This window comes from Rattus norvegicus, chromosome 16 (assembly GCF_036323735.1).
Source record: "Rattus norvegicus strain BN/NHsdMcwi chromosome 16, GRCr8, whole genome shotgun sequence".
Classification (NCBI taxonomy): domain Eukaryota; kingdom Metazoa; phylum Chordata; class Mammalia; order Rodentia; family Muridae; genus Rattus; species Rattus norvegicus.
The window spans coordinates 86,818,326-86,842,438 of NC_086034.1; the positions used below are offsets into that span (position 1 = coordinate 86,818,326).

The 24,113-nt window shown below is 43.5% G+C and overlaps 1 protein-coding gene and 1 long non-coding RNA gene across 3 annotated transcripts in view; one reads left to right on the forward strand and one right to left on the reverse strand.

Moving 5' to 3' along the window:
• Positions 1 to 24,113, forward strand: part of Nalf1 (NALCN channel auxiliary factor 1) — a 522,611-nt gene that overhangs the window by 402,786 nt on the left and 95,712 nt on the right. The window lies entirely within an intron of this gene.
• On the reverse strand, positions 7,129 to 8,767 carry LOC134482426 (uncharacterized). The gene is made up of 2 exons (XR_010058519.1): positions 8,696 to 8,767; positions 7,129 to 7,605 (listed from the first exon to the last, which is right to left on the reverse strand). It is a non-coding gene; the product is annotated as an uncharacterized LOC134482426 (long non-coding RNA).

Here is a 24,113-nt window from a genome sequence, read left to right on the forward strand (position 1 = left end):
CTCATGCAGAAATCCATGCTTGAGAGACCAGCTCAGGAAGGGTTGAAAACATAATGGACTCAGGCCTCAAGCCGTGCAGCCCTGTTAGCTTCTGTTTCCTAATTTCATTTTAGAAAGATAAATTATTCCTCTAGACACTCAGATGAAATTAACCCTAATTAAAATGAAATGGAAATTAACTTCATCTAGGGTGTTGTTCCCCATAACTTTATTGTGACCCTGTGTACATTTACTAAATTTAAAGCTTTGTGTATATCTAGTTTAGAGAGAACACCCACACAGTCCTCAGAATTGCTTTCTTCTCAAAATCAATTAAGTGGAGTTTCAAAGGCCTCTTCAGAGCCAAGACAACTAGATCCTGCAAGGCCCTGGGTCGGCTGCCATCCTGGTCCTGCTGAAGCCTTGGGTCAGCCGCTCTTCTACTGGGACCTTGGGTCTTCCACCTTCCTGGCCTTGTGCTCTGTTGAACATTGCTGCCAGATACACAAGGCTTCCATAAAACCTTCTCTCTTTCTTTTTCTAACTTTTAAAGATTGTTGGAGAACTGTCACATAAGAGTTCTATATTTAAATCATTTCAACCCCACATCCCCTTCTCTCCTACTCGTCTGTCTTCCCACTCCCTTTCAAATTAGTGACTTCTTCAATTATTATAGTAATATGTGCACACACAAATGTATAAATATAGGCCATATATAAATAAAATTATACTCTATAAATATAGCCTGCCCAGTCTGTTTAGCGTTACTCATATATATAGGATTAGGATCTGCACAATGACAACCCCAGTTGGTGTCCCAGTGTGAATGAAGGAAATCCCTACAACCCCATCCACCAGTGAAGAGCAATGGGCAACTAAAGGCTGCAAAAGGAGGGTGAATCAGTATTCTCCAAGGAGAACTTCCCTGTTTAAATATCTTCCCTGGGAACTCTGAGCTTAGAGTATGACCTGTGGGGACGGTTATTCAGCTTGTGAAGTGAATTCATCAAGGTAGACCTTCTGGGAGTGAAACTGTTGCCTTGGTGATTGATAGGTGAACACCCATGTACAGCAAAACAGTCAGTCTTAATGCTTGGTGTCATGGTGCCCACTCAAGGGCAGTGACAGAACATCATGACCAAGATAACTTATAAAAGATATCATTTAATTAGTGGCTTACAGTCCCAGGAGGTTAGAGTCCATACCCGTCATGGTAGGAGAGCACAACAGGCAGTCAGATACGGTGCTGGAGCAGTAGCTGAGAGCTTACATGTTGAGATAACAACCATGGGACGGACAGACAGACAGACAGAAAGACAGACAGACAGACAGACAGAAAGACAGAAATACAGACAGACAGACAGAAAGACAGAAATACAGACAGACAGACAGACAGACAGACAGACAGACAGAAAGACACAGGGCAGGGAGAGAGGGAGAGAAAGGGGGGGCTCCTCATGTGAGGTTTTGAAACCTCAAAATCCACCTCCCAGTGACATACTGCCTCTGACCAGGCCATACCTCCTAATCTGTCCTAAATGGTTCCATCAACTGGAGACCAAGCACTCAATATATAAGCCTAAGGGGGGCATTGTTATCCAAATACCACACGCCTTTACTTCTATAAAATGATCCTTTCCCACAATAGTGGGGTATTAAACTTCTACACAGATACTTAGAGAAAAGTTTCGAAGTCTGTCCCTTTTATCACATCATGCCACTTATCCTTGAGATGTGGTTTTTATACTCTACAAAGCATAGTTTTGGTCTAAAACTCAATCTATATTTTACATATATATATATATATATATATATATATATGGAAAGTAGGGACTTTATATGTATGTCATACCTTTTGCCTGAATACTGTATATCTCAGGACCTTAACCAATATCTCAGCTCCTTGCAGACGCCCTTCTGAATCACAGAACTGTGTTTCAAGTCTGTAAGGTAGAGGCCCTGCATCTGGAATTTAAAATGGTGTTTTGGGAGGCATATTGACTGGATGTGTGTCCTCTGAAGCTCCTTTTGATTGACACTGAGGTTGCCATTGCTCCAGATTCTTAAAGGGGATAAAGTCTTGGCTCTGTAGACAGCTGCTGTGTGAGAGCCCAGGAAGAGGGAAGCCATTGTAGCTCACTCCCCACTGTGATGGCAACACTAGGCTGTGTGGGCTGCAAGGTCAAAAGGAGATGAGGAAAGTTGTTTTCTGAGAACTCAGGCGCAAACCTCTGTAGGTGCTGTGTGTGGTTCACTTAGGGGCATTCTGTTCTTTCAAATACCGTGAACCAACAGAAGGGGTGGAAGAGGATGGACACCAAAGTTCTTCCTCAGAGTGGGCTGGGACACAGGATAAAAACACACGCCGTGTGTGTGTGTGTGTGTGTGTGTGTGTGTGTGTGTGTGTGCACGTGCATGTATGTGTATGTTGGAGTCATGAAGTCATGAAGAAGCATTTTTAAGGAAGAAAAGAATATCAAGATTTGAGAGATGAATCAGTGGTTAAGAGTATTTATTATTCCTGAAGATCTGCTTGATACTCAGTGCCCACATCGGACAGTTCACCAGGAGCTACAGCTCTAGGAGATCGGATACCCAATTCTGGCTTCAGTGCATACTTGAAGCCATGTGGCATACATTCACACCAACACACACACACACACACACACACACACACACACAGACACACACACACACACTAAGATAAAATTAATCTTATTAAAATGAAGGGTAATAATCCTCTTTGGCTGTGATCTGAAGCACCCTAGGGTTGAGGTGGAGGGCGTGACAGCCTATTAAGATGAAGAAATAGCAGCAACCATGACAAAGTTGTACTTGCTGTCCCCTACAAAAAGTCACAAGGGGGGGATTCACCTGTGTGCTTAGCCTGATTGTGACCACGTGCTGAAGAAGAAACCTGGATCATTTCACATTGGCCATGTGGTCCCACACAGGTAAGAAGGAGGGTCATGCTCAGGTGAGACCCATCCAAGATCCCAAGGATTCATTCAGTCAAAAGTTCCAGCAGTGTAGCTGCTGTCCTCTTCCCCCAAGCTGGAATTATTCACAAGCCTGATTTATTACATTATCTAGACACTTGGTGACATCTGATTAAGTGGTCCTCATGCCACAAGTCTGTTGATAGAAAAGAGTGTTAAAGCATGCGGATGGTGAATTTTTACAAAACACCCATGACTTGAACACAAGGAGCTCATCCATCCTGCTTTGGTTTTAAACAAGTAGAGTTCTAGAGAGGTGCAGGTTGGAAGAGCATACAAACCAATGCCACTCATGGATCACCCCCAAAATCCTGCCACGGAAGGTGAAAAGCAGGTCCAAATGGTGTAGCCAATGGATCTGAGCCAGTCACTGGATGAGCCTCTTCTAAATTCCAGTTGCCTCTGGTCACTGTTCCAGAGAACTTCCAGGGAGTGTATGACAACTGAATCAACCTTTTTAAGGAAGTAGATATTGACAACTGGATGTAAAGAGAACCATTCTAGTCAGTCTATAAAACAAGTAAATTCCAGTTGCCTGGCCAAATCCTGTTAATATATACTTGGATGAAAGCTTGTCATGGGAGACACTGCAGTGATCTGATCCACCCAGTCAGGTTTGGTCATATGAGTGATGCTTCTGATAAAGAGTGGGTCTAGAGTCTGTGGAGGTGCCAGTCTAAGTGTCACACTGAAGGGCACGCATTCTCTGCTTGTGACTGCTGCTATGCACAGATTGAATGCATCAGTAATTCTCCACATGAGGCACGGAGATGAATTGGTTTGAACTCATTCACCACAAACTCAGAGGCACCAGCAATGCACCAGTGTCTCATTAAGGAAAAGAAACTTGAAAGCACTTCCCCTTGGTGTAATTAACAAGGCACATGCCCAGATTTGAATTTCTATCTCTCTCCCTGAGTCTTCTGTTATTCCTGCCTTGTATGAGTCGGAACCTGCGTGTCCCTGAATGCTACCTTACAAATCTGCCCCCGAACCTGCGTCTGTGTGTCTGTCCTTAACTTTTGCTAGACATTTATTGAAAACATCACATGGGGGAAGGAATGAGGTATGCTTAACGGAAATCTTTAACAGACTTTTACAAGGGAGTAAGTCACGGGCTCAGAGACCCAGATAACAAAAGAGCAGACACTATCAAGCAATATCCATATACTGTGCTGAATGAATTCTTAGGAGTATTTCAAGGGTAAAGAGAGGAACCCATGTGAAAATAGTCTTTCTACGGAAAAGGTGCTATGATGCACAAAATAGGAAATAGTAGAAAATACCTCAGCAAGTTAGAACGATAAGAAAAGAAATGGAAATTATTTAAGATCTCTTCTTTTTTTTCCCCCTAGTAAAAGACAACCTTTCTGGGAAATAGATAGCAGACAGACCACAAAGTCTCCCTGATAATCTACAATTTCAAAGGAAAAATAAAGGTGGGGGATCCATATAGTAAAACTAACTAGAGGGCCGAGGAGAGCACAATAGTGATTTTTCTCAATTTACTTATCAAACCTTTGGTTTGTCGGCATCATTTCTGCTGACTCCCTTACTGGGGGCTCTGGGCACGGAACACAAGCAGATCCTCTTCTACTCCATAGTCTAGTATGGGACACACCAAGGGGCAGGGAGGCAATGACGGGGACACCAGTGGGCAGTGAGGTGCTGCTCCAGGAAGATCGGTGAGCAGAAGTAATGGCCATGCTTGCATCTCACAGAGAACACTCTGAGGTTAAAACAGAAAGCACAGAGAAGGAGACATGAGAGATTAATTCAAACCCTTTCTGGTGGACTCGCCTGTCCAGTGAGTGGCAGTGAGCTCGGGTTGTGACCTCAGAAAGAGTGCAGGTGAGTCTTCTCCAAGAAACGATGAAGTTGGAACTTGAAGATTAAAGTTTAAGGGCAAGCAAGACGGGTGAGGTGTCCTCCAAGCAGGTGAGCTTGTAGCGTTTCCAGCAGACACAAAGAACGTTATGTCGCATGGCAGCACACTGTAAAACTCCTGGGAAGCTCCAGAGCACACAGTAGGTTCATGCCTTTTGGGATCTGGACTTGAGTTTGGCCACAGGAAAACCAAGGAAGAAACCCAAAGCCAGCACTCCTCTATGGAGACCTTGTGTGTGTGTTCATAGACTGTTAGTGAAGCCATAAAACACTTCTGTCAGAGGGTGGCGAGGTGACTCAGTCACTAATGTGCTTCTTGTATTGGCACAAGGAGAAGAAATTCAGATGCCTGCACCCATGTAAAAGCTAGGCAGGCATGGCAGCCGGAACCTGTGAAACAGAAACATGGGGATCCCTTGGCATGCCAGAGCAAACTGGCTAGCTAGACTAGATGAACTGGAGAGCGCCACATTCAGCAAAAGATACCACCTCAATAAAGGAGAGAGTGAGAGAGGAAAACCCCAGACATCAACCTCTATCCTATAAACATACACACACAGGTGTATGTGCAGTTCCACACATGTTCCCCTCCCAGGAGAAGGTGCAACTAGGAATGCATAACATGAATGCATATGCATATACATGTATACACACAGGCACAAACACATCTACCAACAGACATACATGCACACACAGGGACACACATGCTCACACACATGCACAGGCACACACACACAAGCACACATATGCATAGGCACACACACATGTACACATAGACATGCCATGCAAAAGAAAGAAAAACAAACCTGTCTTTATAAAAGAGAGGTGCCCAAGCAATGAGCAGCTAATTTAATATTCCTTGAAAATGAAGTCAGCGGTGTTCATCACAAAACTCTGTAAACATCAAACCGGCATGTGTCCTTCAGAGCCCCACATTTGCATGATATGACAGGGACACCACTGGAGAACATTGCTATGCAGGCAGAAATTGCGGCTGATGGAGAACCATGCTCCGCTGAGATAGATAGCACAGCCACCCTACCCGCACCTGGGCTATTTCTGCTCTTGCGAGATTTCGAGACTTCGTCTTAAAAAGGGAGACAGAGCGGCCTGTGGAAGTGGAGATGGGGTGCAGAGGTGAGTGCAGAAAGTCAGCAGAGAACAGCTCAAGCTAAGGACCCAGACCCAAAGAGAAGCTGGGAGGACCTGTGGGGACTCTGGAAGAACCGTGGTGATCCCTTTGCATCCCACATCTCTCCTGGTTTTCATTCATAAGCCAGAGATTAGGAAAGAAGCCCCAGGAACGTAAGACAAGAGTATTAGATGTGAATGTCCCCCACAGGCTCGTGCATGTGAACACTTGGCTCCCAGCTGGTTCGCGCCGCTTTAGAAGGTTGTGGAACCTGTAGGAGATGGATCCTTGCTGGAGGAGGTGACTCACTGCTCACTGGAGGTGAAACTTAAACGTTTTTAGGCTGGCCATGCTTTCTGTCCAAATTCTATTCCCTGACTGCAATGGGAACAGCTACCTAGACTCCTACCACAGTGTCTTCCTCGCCAGCATGGATCGACCCCACTCAAACTGTAAGCCAATATCAACTGTTACTCCTGTGTCATTATCTGTCAGGTGTTTGGTCAGAGCAAGGAGAAAGGGGAGAACAGGAGGGATTTTCTGGCAGGGAACCTAGTGAGGATTCACAGTGGGTGTCTAGTGTTGGGAATTGCTCTGGTAAAGACGAAGGTCATGAAAATCCAATGTAACTATTGGTTTATGTCACATGGGGCCATGGAAGATGTGTATTCTAGAGTTCTTGATTGTTTTTAGTAAAGCATTTAGCAAAGTCTAAGGACAGCCTGTTGCATAACAGATATACGTTTGTTCATCATAGGTGTACATGAGTCTATAGCTGCTTAAAAATTATCTTTAAGTTGAGTTGGGATAAAAAAATTCTAATCTACAGGAAGAAAAGACACGTACCAGACATATCTCAGAACGAAAATATAAAGAAAGCCCCATCCTCGTGATCCCCAGATGAAGGGCAGGTCATTTAGAAGGAAGAAAGGAGATGAATTCCAAGTCTAGAAGCAGTTTCTGAAACAAAGCAAGGAGGCCTGGCTCGAGGAAACTCTTTTACCTGAAGACAGAGTGGGTACCATGGCCACAAAACTCAGCTGAACTAAACTATTAGGCTCAGGTGATGAGGGAGAGGAGTAAACTCACCCATCTTGGGATGCTAAAGCAAGACCAAAATGCACAGACTCTTGATTATAAGCAAATTATAAACAGACAAGAGTTTTAAAAGATCAACAGAAGAAAGTGTGTAGTAGATGAGTGAATCACAATAATGCCATTTAGGGAGGACTTGACTGGATTCAGACGCACAGCTTTCTCCCTTCTCAGCCTCCTGAGTGCTGCCCTCACAGGGGAGAGTTACAACCCTGGGTTCGAACTTGAGTCCGACAGGTATGTCATGGGAAACACCTGTTCTGCGCCAGCTGCCCAGCTGAGGGTGAGGCTCAGGGCAAGATGAAACCTCTCCCCAGGGCCAGCTGCTTTCCATGGACAACTTGTGGCCAGTGGCCAGACTCTCAGACTGTCACCGGGCTGCTTCTTCCTGAAACCAGCATTTAAACATTGGATACAAACTTGCAAAGTGAAGCTCTTTCTTCGACTGACAAAGCAAATGTAACATTTCCAGTAGAGTTCGAGATGTTCTTCTAGCAGGGAAAATTGCACAAACTGCGGGGAAAATGATTAATACTCATTATCAATCTCTAGCAATGTTCTCGGATTTTTGTCTCAATATTCAGTAAAATAAAATTGCTTGTTCTGTTCTCTCAGGCAGGCTGTTCTCCTCAACTCGTTAATTTATCTCAGAAATTCCACTTTTCGGATTTAAAAGCCCATAATTAGGATGCTTAATATTGGTGGGGAAAGCAAAATACATACATTATCAGGAAAAATACAAACACGCATCACTTATTTTAGACAAATATCGTCCTCGAGCTTTACTTTTTTAATTTTTATTTCACTTTATGTGCATGGCGTTTTGCTTGCATGTGTGTCCGTGCGCCATATGCATATGGTTGCCACTGAGACAGAAGACCGCATCAAACCTATTGGACTTGGAGGCACAGATTGTTACCTTGTGGGTACTGGGAGCTAAACCTGCAAGAGCAGCCAGTGCTTCTGACTACTGATCCACACCTCCAGCCCTAGCTATTCTTCGTGCATTTGTGATGTACGCACCAAATCATATTGTAAACTTCTAGATTTTTTTCCTTTACAAATATTGATATGGAATAACATTTTAACAACATTGTAATTGTATTAATATAATCTTGCAGGCCCAGAGGCAGAAGCTATGGAGCACAGCCTATAGCATGGAAATCCACCATCAGTTACAGTGACATAGATGAGCTTGTGTAGCCGCAGATTAACACCCAGAACAGAAGAGTTAGTAAACACCTTTGAACCTTCAATCCTGAGTGCAAATGGGATGAGTCTTGTAGTACAGAATGGGGTGGGGGGGTCCCACAATTGAGTTTTCCGTAGTCTCTGCTTATTCTCCACCTGCCTCTTTGTGATGAACTAACTTTTTGTGTGGTTTTCTGGTTTCATCCCCTGTAAAGACGGCTGATATGAGGAGAGGACAGAGACCCTTAAAAGCCTGTGAGCAGTCAGTGAGGTAGTCAGGGATGGGGCGTGGTAGTGGGTGGATTTGTGGCTGAGGGGAACATCAGGGAAAGTGTCCCAAGTGGAAAGCATGACAGCCACAGGTCACAAAGGATCTCCTTTCTGGGAGAGCACATCTCCATCTATGACTTACCCACTGAGAGTCTTGGCATATACATCTGCAATGGTGTCCTGCCCTCTGTCCTAAGGTTCTTTTAAATCTGTCACTTCAGCATGTCACAATGGCCTCCTAACAGGCCTCCAGTGTTCTGGTTTGGAATAGCGGTGGGTCTTTTTACTCCGCTACCATGGCCATGCATAGTGGACTCTGACCCACATCATAGCTGCTCAGTTTTCAAGGAAGCTAGTGGTGAAATGCCCACAGCACATCCTCACACTGCTCAGTGTGGAACCCAGGTGCCTGTGCACCACCCTGAATGAGCGTCCGAAGATTAGCAATGCTGATGACTGCTCCCTGCACGTTGAGGATGACTTGTTGGAAACTGCCTTACAGAAACATTAGATTTAGTGTATCAATGACTGTGGCCTGGTGGTTTACACGTATAGCCTAAGGCAGCATGTATCAGGTCCCCTTTCTTTTACTTCATGGCTTTTAGCAATGGGAAACCTCCTTTCTCCTTGTGTGTCTCTCCAGAAAGTTACTGGATGCCTTGCTTAATCTCAGGTTTGCCATTTCAACGCCCCCGCCCCCCGCTACAAATGGCACTTTAGTTTCTTCCTTCCCTTCATCTCGCCTGAGCCCAACCTTGATGCTCCTGGTAGAGAGATCTTCCAACATGTCAACCCTTCTCAGTTCCTACATCTCTACATCGTCACCTAGATTCCATGGTGTCTGCCCTGAGCACATTCACGACTGGCCACCACGATGGTTGCTCCCGATTTTCTACCCCTTGACACTTTCCCCCTCAAACTTCTCTGGGAAGAATACTGAACAATACATGTTCTCTCCACCCAACACCTATGAAAAGCCAGGCCTATAAAGGCTTAGCAAGTTGAACTTGCCAAACCACTGTCCACTAATTTCAGGAGCCTGTGTAGAAACACAAACCTTAGCACATGCATGTACTTTAATTTTAAAGTCCAGTTTGGTGTGCCTGCCAAGCATTTGAAATTGTTTATAGGCAGTGAGGATTAGCTGAGTCCTGCTGAAGCCATGTTCCATTAGTCAAGCCCCCTCTCCACTTCTGCTCCCTAAACTACCTAGCTTCAGACACCCCTTTCCCGTGTTTAACTGTTTATCATTTAACTGGAAAGAGAAACCATTAACGTCTGCTACTCTGGAGAAGGGCCAAAACAAGAAACACCTCACCACAACAATAAATATTTCTTAAGCATCAAAAGATGGTGGACACTTTTAAAACACCCCTGAGTGAAAAGTAGATCCCGCTAACAGGAACAGGCCGCAGAAGTGTTTATAGCTTAGCTCTCGATGAGGTTACAAGAGGTGGGAAGACAGGACTTCAATTTCTCGGCTGGAAATCACTGTTTCAAAAATAAATTCAAAGCGCCAATAAAGGGAAACCTCCAAAGTGGGGGAAAGTGGAAATTGCATTTTCTCGGTGCCAGAATGAAATAGTTCATAATTTTTATTTTTCATTTTGTGACAAAAATCAGTTTCGATGGAAGGCAATAAAGGTGGCCATACAGTGTTTTAACAGAGGGAGGTAACACTCACAAGCGGATGGAAAGAGTTATCAAAAGTTGCCAGTCAGAAAGTGAATCTGACAGTTTTCTTTCTCTGTGAGGAGAGTGGCACCTCGGGAGCCCTGCGGAGAGCCAGGCTTGGGAGCAAAGCCTTGTGGGAAATCAGAGAGATGCTGGTAAGAGCCATGCACTCCGAATTAGGATCCCTCAGTTCTTTAATGCTACTTTTTTTCTGAGGAAAGGAATAAATATAAGGGGAGAGGTCATAGTTTTCTTCTTATTCAAGTTAAGGGGAAGTCATGGCATTCACAAACGTTCGTGGCTTATGGAAACCCACAGGCATCCTCTCAGGGCTGATGTGCAGGGATCATGGGAAAACAAAGAAACAGTAAGGCACTTTCTATTCAAAGGCTTTATTCCAAGCACAACAATTGTATTGCTTTGGTTCCACTATTTTAATTGCATAAAATTAATTGTCAACTGTGAGGCCTACGAGCTCTAAGAATGACCAGCCGGGAAAGATATGCTCGTGGGTACAACAGTGCCTGGCATGTCAGAGAAGTAATCGGCCATTCTATGATCGGGTTTAGCACAGTTCACAGGCTAGAACCCATGCCTGGCACTCTTGCTAAAGCAAAGAAACTGTGTCTCGGCGGATCATAGGAATGAGGGGACAATTTTATTCACTGATTTTTTATTTGATAGGGATTTTTATTATATGAATAAAATACAGTTTTATTCAGTATGGTTTTTTTTTTTTTTGGTTCTTTTTTTTTCGGAGCTGGGGACCGAACCCAGGGCCTTGCGCTTCCTAGGTAAGCGCTCTACCACTGAGCTAAATCCCCAGCCCCTTATTCAATATGTTTTAATGCCTACTGTTTTGCGTTTCACAAGATACATTGAAGACCGTATCAGTGGGGAACATACACAGTTCTTTCTATGCTCAGAGTCTAAAGGGAGAACATATAAGAGAAGATGGTGAACCCTGCAGGGTGGACTCAAAGGCAGATAGAGTAGATGCTAATGAAGAAGTAGGAGGAAGGATGTTTGCAAGAAAACTTACAAGTAAGACAGGAGGGAAAGAGTGGGATGTATTGAAAGGAAAGTAACGCAGGAAGATATAGGATAGGAAAGATAATTTTATTGCGATGTGATATAAAGGAAGCTAACTGTGCAGAACTGAGACCAGTATATATGGGAGAAGCTAGACATTTAGAGAATGTCTTGAATGAAAGCTAAGCAGTGCAAAGACAGAGCAAACTCGTTGCTTGCTCCAAGGCTACCGGGGACAGAAGGGTTTGCACCTGTCCTAGTCTAATTGATGCATTGCACTGGGAAACTGGGAATCAACACGTAGCTAGAAAGCAATCCCTCTGCTCTGGAAGGGAGCTGCAGTTGTCTGGATGACAGTGGCCTCTATAGTCTCATATTTTTGAATACATGACCCCAAGTTGCTAGAAGTGTTTGGGAAGGATGAGGAGGTGTGGTTTTGTCAGAGAAGACGTGTCACTGCGATGGCTTTAAGGGTTCAGAAGGCTTTGCCATTTCATTGCCGGTGAGCAACTGGTAGGCACTCTCTTCTGCCTCTGGTTTGTGGACCAAATGTAATCTCTGAGCTACTGCCTCAGCACTATACCTGCCTGCCTACCGACTTGCTCCCTGTCGTGATAATCATGGATGGAACCCTCTGAAGTGGTAAGATCTAAATACATTCTTTCATTCTATAAGTTCCCTTGGCCATAGTGTGTCCCTTCACAGCAATAGAACAATTAACTAAGTGGGAGCTCTGGCACAGCCATGGTGGGCACAGGAGTTGCTGTCAGTCCATAGAAAAGGGGTCTTTGCTTTGACAGGAGGTGAGAACATGAGTCGACTATGTTCTGCATTCCTGATCTTGCAGGTCCCCTTTCTCCCTCCTTTTAGCTTCATCCTTGTTAGTTCCTAGACGTCTCATTTCAGCTCCAAACTTCTCGTTTACAGGGAATTAAAGCTTTAGCCACTAGATTTTAAAGTTTCAAACAATCTTCCCCTTATTTTCAGCACACAGCTCTCTGACCCTTATGGCATAATTACAATTTGTTTGTTTGTTTCCTGAGAAGGTCGGTTTTATGGGGTTAGCCGTTTTCTCTGCTTCACCTAATACTGAATTTCTCCTTATTTTCTCTTGTTGATTCACTTTGGTCTTAATAATTTTAGGGTGGAATTTCACTCCAGACCTACTGTGAGATATGATTTTTTTTTAATGATCAATTAAGACACTAATGGTCACGATGGTGGCTTAGTCTCCATTGGTAGGTGTAAGTTCTGTGTCTTTTCGGAAAGCTGTGTGGGGTTCTCTGCGAGGATGCTAACAAGGTCAGGCTTTCTTCTGGAGGGTTGGCCAATGGCTTCCTCCTTTGCTCTTGCTCCTCGAGGTTGAATCTTAAGGGTTTGATATTCATACAAGCTGTGGGTTTTATTTCACTCTGAGCCTCCTTGACCCAAATTGGTCTTATTTACATGGCTTCCAAATGTAGCAAACCATTTTTCTAAATTAACACATATCAAAACAGCGTGTCGTCACCCATATTTTTCTAATGTAAAAGGATAACTTTCAAAAGACAACATTTAAAGAAGTCTAAGTTTTGTCACTTTCAAAACCAGATGACTGTGGTTTAATTGTTCATAATTTTTCATTGAGGGCCTTTAGGGCAGCCAGGCTGGTTTTGCTGAGATATCATAATTTAGTAAACTACTAAATGTGATGTGGCTGAAGAAACTTTTCATGCAATGAACCACGGCCTCTGTGGAAGCCAGTAACCCTGTAAATATGGAGGAGGAAGATGTTTATTAAATGGAGAGCTAACATATTCTCAGACATTATTGTTTTAAAATCTGACAGTGTTCGGTTCAAAGGAACTGCAGGCTTCAGACATTTCTAAACCGATGGGTGGATTTCCATGCAGTTTAAGCTTTGATGGAGGACACATTTATCTTTTTAAGAGGTTGAGCCTGGGAGCTGAGCGTCTGTCCTAGACTGTTCTCTTTCTTCTTCATTCAGTCTCTAGACTATGCTTCTTCTGGCAAAATTAATACAAGCGGTACCGATGGCAGAGATGGGCAGGCAGGCAGGTCGATCATTTCTTAGGAAAAATCCAATCATCACTCAGGATATTTGGCCAGCGTGGAGATGTTCCCTTATCAGACTAATGCCTTTGTCTCTGTAGCCACATTTTCTGACTTCCTAGAATTGTTTCCACTTATGAGTGTTTTTCACTGAACACAAATGACATCACCATGCTTAGTGACTTAGTGACTGATGTTTTTATCTGGCAGTAAATAAGAGAAACCCAGACTTCCTTCTTGCCTGTCATTATTTTCATAGCATAAATTTTATATCGGGAGAGCGACCTTCCTCCTCTATGTTTGACAGAATGAGATACGTGGAGATGCTTGACTGGTAGGGGGGAAATCTACTTATTCTGCAGTATTTTAGGAGAGCTATCAAGAAGCATCGACTAGCTTGAAGCATCAAGACTTAGAAGCTAAAAGTTTACCACGATGTCAGCTTGCCTGGAACCCCTGCTTCCAAGCAGGCTGTGGGACTGATACCTGAAGTGTCAGAGACGATCTTCGGGAGTGCTCTGCCTGTAAAGACGGCTGAGAAGAGGAGGGACCATCATCTCTGTGAAACTTGAGATGGTCATAATAACAGAAGGAAGTCACTCCAACCTCATTAAACATAAGGGAGAAATGGGAGCCACGTGTTCAACAAAATAATTAAGTGCTTCAATGAGGAACTTGCTCCATTCCAACTGGGGTACAGCCAGTGCTGTGGTTTGCAGGGTGGATGTAGAAAATACTCCACTGTCTTATTCATGCCCCAACTTCCTTCCAATAAAGCAACCTTCACGTGTGCTTGAGTGCGATCTTTGGGTCTGCTTCTCCTGTCCTCATGCCCACAGTCGGCCTTTACATTGAGCTCTTGTGCATTAAATATCAGCTAATAAGCATTGCCCTTTCTCATCAGTATGTGAGGCTCAGTTGCTTCAGGAGTTTCCTCAGAATTTTGATGAAAGCACAATAAGTAAGGGCAATGGCCTTTGGTGACGGGCAGTAGGAACATGTCTGGTTGCAGTCCCAATGGCTCAGAATCCCAGTGAAGAAAAGGAAAGTCAGAGGTGCTGGGTGTTGTCTTAGGAACTACTCTTACCACGTCCATTTTTTCTTCCCTTTTCTGCATACTGAGAAAGCATTCTGCCCAGCAAATGCACTGACCACTGCATTGTCGCCTACTGCACTGTTGCCCGCTACACTGTTTACTACTGCACTGGTAGCTACTGCATCATTGACTGCCACACTGTTGACTGCCGCACTGCTGACTGCTGCACTATTTACTGCTCCACTGCTGACTGCTCCACTGCTGACTGCTGCACTGCTGACTGCTCCACTGCTGACTGCTCCACTGCTGACTACTGCACTGCTGACTGCTGTACTGTTGACTGTTGTACTGTTGACTGCTGCACTGCTGACTACTGCACTATTTACTGCTGCACTGCTGACTGCTCCACTGTTGACTGCTGCACTGTTGACTGGTGCACTGCTGACTGCTGCACTGCTGACTGCTGCATTGCTGACTGCTCCACTGCTGACTGCTGCACTGTTGACCACTGTACTGTTGACTACTGCACTGCTGACTGCTGCACTGCTGACTGCTCCACTGCTGACCACTGCACTGTTGACCACTGTACTGATGACTGCTGCACTGCTGACTGCTGCACTGCTGACTGCTGCACTGTTGACTGCTGCACTGCTGACTACTGCACTGCTGACTGCTGCACTGTTGACTACTGCACTGTTGACTGCTGCACTGCTGACTACTGCACTGCTGACTGCTGCACTGTTGACCGCTGCACTGTTGCCTACTGCACTGCTAACTACTGCATTGATGACTACTGTATTGTTGACTACTGAATTGTTTCCTCATTTTCAGCATCATAGAGGATCTGCAAATTGTCACATACAAAAGAAAATGAAAAAGGCATTATTTGGGAGTTACCAAGTTAGTTAGGCAGATAGGTGCATTTATAATAGGATCCTGTGGTTGCTAAGCTCATACACAGGGAGATCAGGTACGTGGTTTGTAGACTAAGTGGATTAATTTAAGCTCTAAGTCAAAAAATAGGAATTAAAATCACTGGGAGATTCGAATTTGAATGGGTTGCCTTAACTATTAACTTGACACTATGGAGAATCACTTGGGAAGAAAGTAGGATAAGGGATGTCTACTTCAGGTTGGCCTGTGGGAGATTGCCTTGATTGTCTAAAGTCAAACCAACCTCAAAGGTGGTGATAGCATTACCTAGTTTGGGGCCCCGGATTGTATGAGACTAGGGAAAGTTCCTAAGCACTGGGCATACAAACACTTATTCTCCCTCTTTCTTGGCTATGCATGTGACCAACTGCTTCAAGTTTCCATTCACCACAGTGATGGACTGTCACCTTGTCTTGCAGGCTAAAATAAACATTTCCTATCCTATTTACTTTTATTGGGGTGTTTTATAATAGCTACAGAAATGAAATTAAAACTGTGGTTCCAAGGTCTAAGGAGAAAGTCTGGGGATAATGGATGGATGTTGGCTTGATGTCCACCCTTGCTCAAGTATGCCATATTTTTCTAGTACAGAGAACATTGAAGATAATTCTTTGGTTAATGGATATTTCCATACTCAAGCCTGATTTTTAGGAGAGACTCTAAGGGGTTACTAAATACATCATAGCTGTGAACATCGAAATCTGCCCCCGCCCCTTGGTGTATTTAGAAATTGCTCTCTGAAAGAGAATCCCAGGATGTGCCTTGCTCACCAGTTTTGAGGGTGCTGCTTTCCTCTGTAGTCAGTAAGGTGTGTATATTTATTTCTGCCTGGGAAAAGTGATACATGATTTGTATTTATATTTCTGTGTCAATAAGATAAATCACTTCCTGTGGTTTCAGTTGAGACTGATCTCTTTCTCAAGCATGAGATGGTTGGCATTTATATCTCCTCTGATCCAAATGATTGATAGCTGCACTTATCCATACAGGTTTGGAAACTTGGTTTACTTTTAAATACAGAATTGGAAACCGTTACTTATTTCAAATGGTATGGAAAGTTGTCGGAAAATCAATATTGTCACCAACAACTCTGAGCTTGTAGTATTTTGCACATAAGATTACTGTGGACATTAAGAAAATGGCACATAAGAGGATATTAAATATGAAAACACAAAAAAATCAGCAGGGCATAATAAGAGGAAGATGATTCCTGTGTAAGAAGAAATGTAGAAAATTATTTGTCATTACCACCCAGGTGCAGCCTTTATTGTCCCACGTACACATCCCCTTACACAATTACATCAAGAGTATAGCATGAAATATTTAATAATGAAATATTCATTAATGGTGGTTATAAATAAAATCACAGGATAGAGCCTAGCGCATCACTTTTTGGTAAGTAAATTGTAAATTGCAACTTCACCATCCACTGAAAGCATTTATGTAAAATATGTGAAGATAACTCTTTTTTAAATACACCTGAGTATAGTATATATAATTATAATCATATATATAGAAAGATAGATATAGATATGATTAGTAATGTGCCCTCTGTCTGTGCTGAATGAAGAGTGGCCAGTTCCTCAGCTGTGAAAGAGTTAATCATCCACACTTTCTACAGCCACAACACAGCGCAGAAGACAAAGCACACCAGGGACTCCAACACTGAGACCAAATACTTGCCTAATGTTCTGCCATTAAGTTCAGTGTCTGCCACTGTGGCTTTAACAACATCAAAAATTAGAAAAGAACCATGAAAATGTGATCCAAGCGATCAAGGGACTAGGGCGCAGAAGAGGATATTAAATATGAAAACACAGGAAATCAACAGAGGGATCATAAGAGGGAGATGATTCCTAGTTCCTAGGTAACTAGGTCCTGTTCTTTGCATGGCTGTCTTTGGGAGTCCAACCGATTCAATTGAGCCTCTACTTTCCCTCCTCTCTGTACTTTTCTCTGTCTTAAGTGAATGCATTTTCTTCATTTGGTTAATAATATGCCGTCTTGCAAATAGAACGGAACTCCACGCATCCCTTCTTTTGTCAGCTGGGAGTGACACAATGCTTGGTAGAAGCCAGTGCTTTACAACTGGAGCTACACATTGCAATGATATCACTTGCATTCTAGTCCCAAACCAGAGATTCTCGCTCCCTTCCTTGTTGTTTGATGGGGTACAGATAGACTCTGGGACTTCTGAGCTCCCCAGCGAGTCCAGTCATAGCAAAGGATGGAACAACTTGTCTTAGGTTTACATCTCATTTTTATGCAGACAATTAAGCTCGCAGCCATAAAGAGCCAAACGTCTTGGTTAGGTGAGTGGACAGTTACAGCTTCACAAACAGACTTATAGCTATGAATACACTCTACCAGTGAGTGTCTAAGCAGACCTTCCACATAAGATTTAACAGAGGACATGATGCTTTAAAAATTTTGAAGGTAACAGTATCAAGAACTTTTCCATCAGCTTTTGACTGGATACAGACACTATCCCTGTGCCAAGCTTGAGTTTGTAGTTCTTGTTTCATATGATGAACATCACGTCAAAACCACCTTGAGAAGGAAAACATTTGTTTCATCTTACAATTCTAAGGTCACAATCTATCACTGAAGAAAGTCAGAACATGAACTCAAGGCAGGAGCTGAAGCAGAGGCCATAGAAGAGTTATTATTGCCTTCTTATTGCCTTGCTCTCCTTGATTAGCTCAGTTTGCTTTATGACACAACTCAGGACCAGATGCCCAGGGATGGCACCACCTACAATGTGCTAAGCATTTATGTCAATCACTAATCAAGAAGATGCCCCATCATCTTGCCTAGTGGGGCAGTTTCTCAATTGAGGTTTCCTCTTCCTGATGACGCACGTTTGTGTCAGTTTGACAAAAAGTAAGCCCAGGCTGAGGCAGCCCAGCATGTTTGTGTTGTGACTATGGCTGCAACTGCATTGCTGTGGTGGATGGACACTTTGCACTTTAGCTTGTTCATTTACGTTGCGTAATCATGAAAGGCAGTGGACTCAAGCCTGTGGGTTTGCAAATCACCTCACTGTCAGAATCCATCACTGATTATTTAGGATGAAATGTCCCCGCAGGTTCACACTGTGAACACCTGGTCCCTGCTGGGGTATGTGGAATCTTTGTGGGGTGGATAGCTGTCAGAAGTCTTTGAAGGTTAGACTTGCTGAAATCCCATCTTCCTGCTCTGACTACCTAACTGGATTTCAGTACCACGGACAGAGCCACCCCGCCAGCCTTCTCTGTGGGTTGCTCTAAAGATCCTTCTGAAGGTGAGCACCAAATAAACCTCCCCCCCCCCCTTCACAGGGAAGAAGAAAGTGGCTAAGGCAGATACACAGGTAAATGGCATTATTAATGTCACCTGTATTTAAACCCAACTGATTGATACTTTTAATATGCACTGATCACAGCCCAGCATTCAAAAGAATTACTACAGCTCTGAGGCCAGCCTTGACTAGGCAGTAAAACACTGTCTTAATAAAAACCAGGAACAAACTATGTATTCAAATAAAATCTAAAGAAAAGGAAAGGTGATTACATTATGCTACTATGTTTACCTATAAACCATGGTCCCCTTCAGTAAAATGTTCATCATCATGGTGCATACTGAGTGACTTTATTTGGTTCTTATCACTCAATATTTAGAGGAAAATTTTCAGTAAGAGCTTCCCAGACTCCCACATTTATCTCCCATGGGTGAGTCTTTGCTAATAATTCTTTAATGTCTTTGGTGAGTTAGAGGAGAAGTAATATCAGTGAGTAGTTATGGGTAGCAGCATCCGCTCATGGGGTTGACCCCAACCCTCCCAGCAGTCAGCATTCTTATCACCCCCACCTGCTTGCTACTGCCTCTCCCTGCCATATGCATATCTTGTCAGTCTGGTCTCACTCAACACTGCCCCCATTAATTAGACTTTTCTCTTGATATTAAGTGTCGCTATTACTCAGGCCTCTTAAGGAGCAGTGGGCTAGGAACAAGAAAATAAACGCTGAGAGCTCAGCTCCGCTTGTGACATTTAAGGTGAAAGTCACTGCCAGCTGTAAAAAAATGTAAATAAATAAATAAATAAGAGCCTCTACGTGTCCTTTATGAATTTGGAAGACGGCTGTCAACACCCATTGAGAGAAGGTGCACCCAACACCCTGGACACGTCGAGTTCCTTAGAGTGTAGAATGGGTTCTCTCTGTGGGTTTTTAGTAATTTCATTCCCTCTTGGAGTTCTGTCTCCCATTGATTTACTGAGGAACTGGTACTGGAGCAGGGATTACAGACAGTTGTGAGCCATCAGACCTGGGCATGTGGAACTGAAGTTGGGTCCTCTGCAAAAGCAGCAAGTGCTCATAAATGTGGAACCATCTCCCCAGCCCCTCAATGCATTTTTTAAAAAGGGACTCAGATGATGAATTATAAAATCAGGAAACAATTTAACGCTTCCTAACTAAAATTCTATGAAACTTTGTCCTTGCCGGTATCTGAGTTTATCACTTAGAGATGTAAAGAAAAATCCTCCCAGTCAGCTCACAGGTACCAGAAACTGTGTTTTATAGTTGACCTTTCTCTTAATCCAGTTGTTTAAGAACAAAGAAAACCTTGTCAACTGGACAGATAAACAGCCACTAATCCTGCTCTCAAAGGAAGGGCCAGTAAATAAGTAATAAATAAAAGAGGAACAGTGAGAAAAGAAATCACTTGTTAGGCGTTAGAAGAAATGAAGTCCCAGGATGGTATAGAATACAAGAGAGCCTTGACGCTTAGGATCCTGGGAAATCTCATTTAAATAATTAGGATAGCTGGGATTTGACAACAGCAATATGCATCTCACTGAGAAGGCAGCAGGGACTTCCGATGTGTACAAGCAGGCAGAGCTCCCTCTACAAGTTCATCTTGGTAGGACAAGATGAACTTGGGGAGGACAAGAGAGGATGGTCAAGAGAGAGGGAGGACAGGAGAGAGGTTGGAGTGAGAAAGGAAGAGGGGGAAGGGAAGCACTGGGCAGAGGAAATGAGAGGAGATGGGAAGAAGTGAGGAGAAGAGAGAGGGGGAGGGGGAGGGGAGGAGAGGGTAGACCAGAGGTAGAACGTTTCAGTCCATAGCTTCTCTTCACAGTTCTCAAGCTGAGACTTTCTTGAAACATATTCGAGATGTGTGTCTGCCTGGGACCAGGTCTGTGCGTGCCCTGCAAACGCTCACGTGATTTCTACTGGATTGTTATTCTTGCTCTGGAAAGCAAGTTAGCTCCTAAGAGGGTCACCTTAATCCAATGCATTTTAAATGGCTTCGAGCATGGGTTTCAGGTTTATCACATTATTTTATTTATATGTTTGTTTATTTGGTGTCTGGAGATACTAGCCAGGTCTCATTCTCCGCACTGGATTCTAACATGCTTCGTTCTGTTTTCTTTTTCTGCAGCTATATAGGAACTCTCAAATCTTAGCTGTGCTTTCACTCTCTCGGGACATACGGTTGCTCCCATTACCACTGCATGCAGCAGCTTAGAGCTTAGTTAGGTAAAGTTCAAGACAAAGGCCCCGACACACACAGCTCACATGAGGGTTCAGTTGGTAAAGGTGCCTCCCTCTAAGCCCAAAACCTTATTTTGATTCCCCAAAATCCACATGGTCAAAGGAGATAACAGAATTCTGAGGGCGCTCTCTCTCTCTCTCTCTCTCTCTCTCTCTCTCTCTCTCTCTCTCTCTCTCTCTCCAGTTTCTGCAGCATCTGTAAGACTTGGAGCTGTGTCTCTTTGACTGCTCTGTCATCCAAGTGTTTGCAAATCTCATTCCGGTTTTTCTAGCTGCTCTAGGCTGCAGTACTGCTGTGACCAACTCAGATACCCCAGGATAGGGATTTCCCTTCGTCACTTGTACACTTGTTTATTTTGTCATGAAAAATATGTGCAAAGACAGTATGTAAATATAGATTTTAACAAGAATAGCCAAAAAAACGGGAAAAAAAAGAAATCACAGACTATCATGCTATTTAGAAACAGCTACACTCGAGCAAGCAGTCAGAATACATTAGCCTGTAATGGTGTCCTAGCGTGCCATCCCATATTGGAACTCGTGCTGAGAAACATGAGATCAAAACAGTAAGGAATGGGCTGGGAATGCAGCTCAGTGGGGGAAGGGGGGCTTGCTTACATACTCCAGACCCTAGTGATGAAACAGCTTCCACTGGGTTCCCCAACAGTAATAGCATCAGAAACACGGAGCGAGGCCTGTCTGATTTGTTTAGCTTGAGATAAGGTCTCACTTTTTAGCATGGTTAACCTGGAACTCACCAGGCTGACCTTGAACTCATGGAAATCCACCTACTTCCACCTCCACCTCTGCCTCCTCTGCCTCTCTGCTTCTCTGCCTCTCTGCCTAGTGCTAAGATTAAATACATGGGACCCCTACACCCAACAAGCAAGAGGGTTGTTTTTTTTTTTAAATATTTCTATAGCACACTCAATTTTCTTGTTGTCTGTGTTTGCAGGGTATGCCATGTTTCTGATTGCATTTAATAATTTTAACTTCCGTTTGCACTTGCTACCAGATTGAAAGCCCTCCTCTTGCATGCATTTTAGTTTCTCTTCTTCAAGTCTTCACATTCTGGTATTCAGTAGTGGTCTGTTTTATGAATTATTGAATAAACGGATGACCAGATAACTGGACAATAAGTGAATGGAGGCCAGCCGAGGGACTAACTAAAACCTTCAGGAATGGGGTGGAAACACCTTCAAAGGCCAGGTTAAATTCTACAGAGACATCTACAGAAGGAGAGGATTGCAGGAAAATGACAAATCCTGCAGGGCCGGTTGGCCCCACCCAAAGTTGAATCCCAGCACTGCCTCCTGTAACATTCTCATCTGATTTATACGAAACGTGTGATTTCAATGTCTCTGCCAGCACAGAGGCGAGTGTTGGTGGCTCGAGGTGATTATTCCTCTAGCTTTATGGGATTTATTGAAATAAATTAACATTTGAACAGCTAATCTCTTCCTCATTAAGACCATACTTCAGCGAATCCATTTCTAATTCAGCCAGTGGAAGGTAAACCCTTAGGAGAGCCAGGCATTTCAAGGAGCTGTTCAGTAAGTAAATCACACTGCTTCCCATTTTCTTTAGGAGGGATGTTTTAATATATCATCCTGAGATCCACTGCTAAGGAAATAGAAATTGTTAAAGTGTTCTAAAGTATTTCAGCCATCAGGTAAAATACAAGAAGAAAGTAATATTTTTTCTGGGGTTTTGTTTTTGTTTTTGTTTTTGTTTATTTGTTTGGTCTTTTTATCAAGACCAACCAAATGCAAATCCTTTACAGATAGCCTGGCATAGAACAAGGTCCTTGGGAGGTCTGTTCACCTCTTTCCATCCCTCAAAATGCAGATACTGGTATGAGTCGTTCTAATTGTCTCTATGAGCTCAAAGTAGCCAGCCCTGTGAGTGACAGCTCACCTTGTTCAGTGAAACTTACAAGCACACCTGACTGAAATGTAGGCCTGAGGCTAACTGTCCGCACTGTCTTTATTCTGTACTGTAGACATCTCAGATCAGTTTCTGGTCCCGCTGTCTTGTTGGCAGTTAGACAGGAGAACAGAGCTGTGGCATGCAGACTGATCTGGTTGGAGCAGGAATTTTGTCTGCTGTATTTTTGACTATTTAATGCATCTTCATGCCCTTTCCATGCACTGGGTGAGACTTCAGCCACTGACTAGATATTTTATCCCAGCAAGCCTCCAGTCCTGCACACCTTTTGAAAGCTTCTACAGGGCCATTGCATACAGGCTGCCCTAGCTTTACTTCTGTTGCTATGACAACACCGGCAAAACAAATTTAGGGGAGGGAAGGTTTATACAACTTATATTCCATGTGATGCTCCCTTATTTCAAGGAAGTCAAGGATGTTGAACAGCTAGCGACATCATACCTGCCCTTGGGGAAGAAGGAAAGCATGCATGCTTACGGACGCCCTGGAATTCTCTAAACTTACACAGGCACCAGTCCCATGCCAGGGGTTTAGACTCTCGTCTAATATCAGTTAACAGAATCAGGACAGTCTCCCACAGACACTGGCAAAAGGTGAGCTTATCTAGACAACCCCACATTTAGACTTCTCTGAATGTTTCTACATTGTATCCAGTTGTATCCAATTGACAAACCGTGGCAGGGACAAAGAAATAAAACCCTTTCATTGGAAGCAGCGAGTCCCCTAATGGCATGGATGTCACCTGTGTCCCCTGTGTTCTGGGTAAACTGGGTCATCTCTGCTCCTTCAGCATAAAAACAGGCAGGATTTAGAGACCTTGATATGAGTGGCAGCCTTTCTTTCCTCACAGGGGACAAAAACCCATTCTGGATTGAGCATTTCCTTCACATAACTGAAGCGTTTTTTGTTTTTTGTTTTTCCTTTTGCTTTTTTTTTTCAGGTAGGTGGAGGCCATTTTCCTCGAATTTCCGACCTATGCATTTCATAGAGGCGTATGGCCCCTATACACACACACACACACACACACACACACACACACACACACACACACACAGTTGCATGTCCAAAAATAACTTCCCTAAAGTGTTTCCATCAACAAACAGTATTTTAGGATAATATTGATATTAGTCTGTTTGACTTACCCACGATGCTGCAATATTTTAGACTGAGCTTCAAGGCTTATATCACATAAATAGACATAAAGCCTCTTGACGTTCAAATGCAAGCAAATACCATAATTATACTATTACAATGATTGGCTATTAACTCAGGACACAATGTCTAATCTGAAGAAGAATCGGCTTCCAGGATTCTGCATGTAATTTGCCTTACGATCAGCGGTCTGGCAC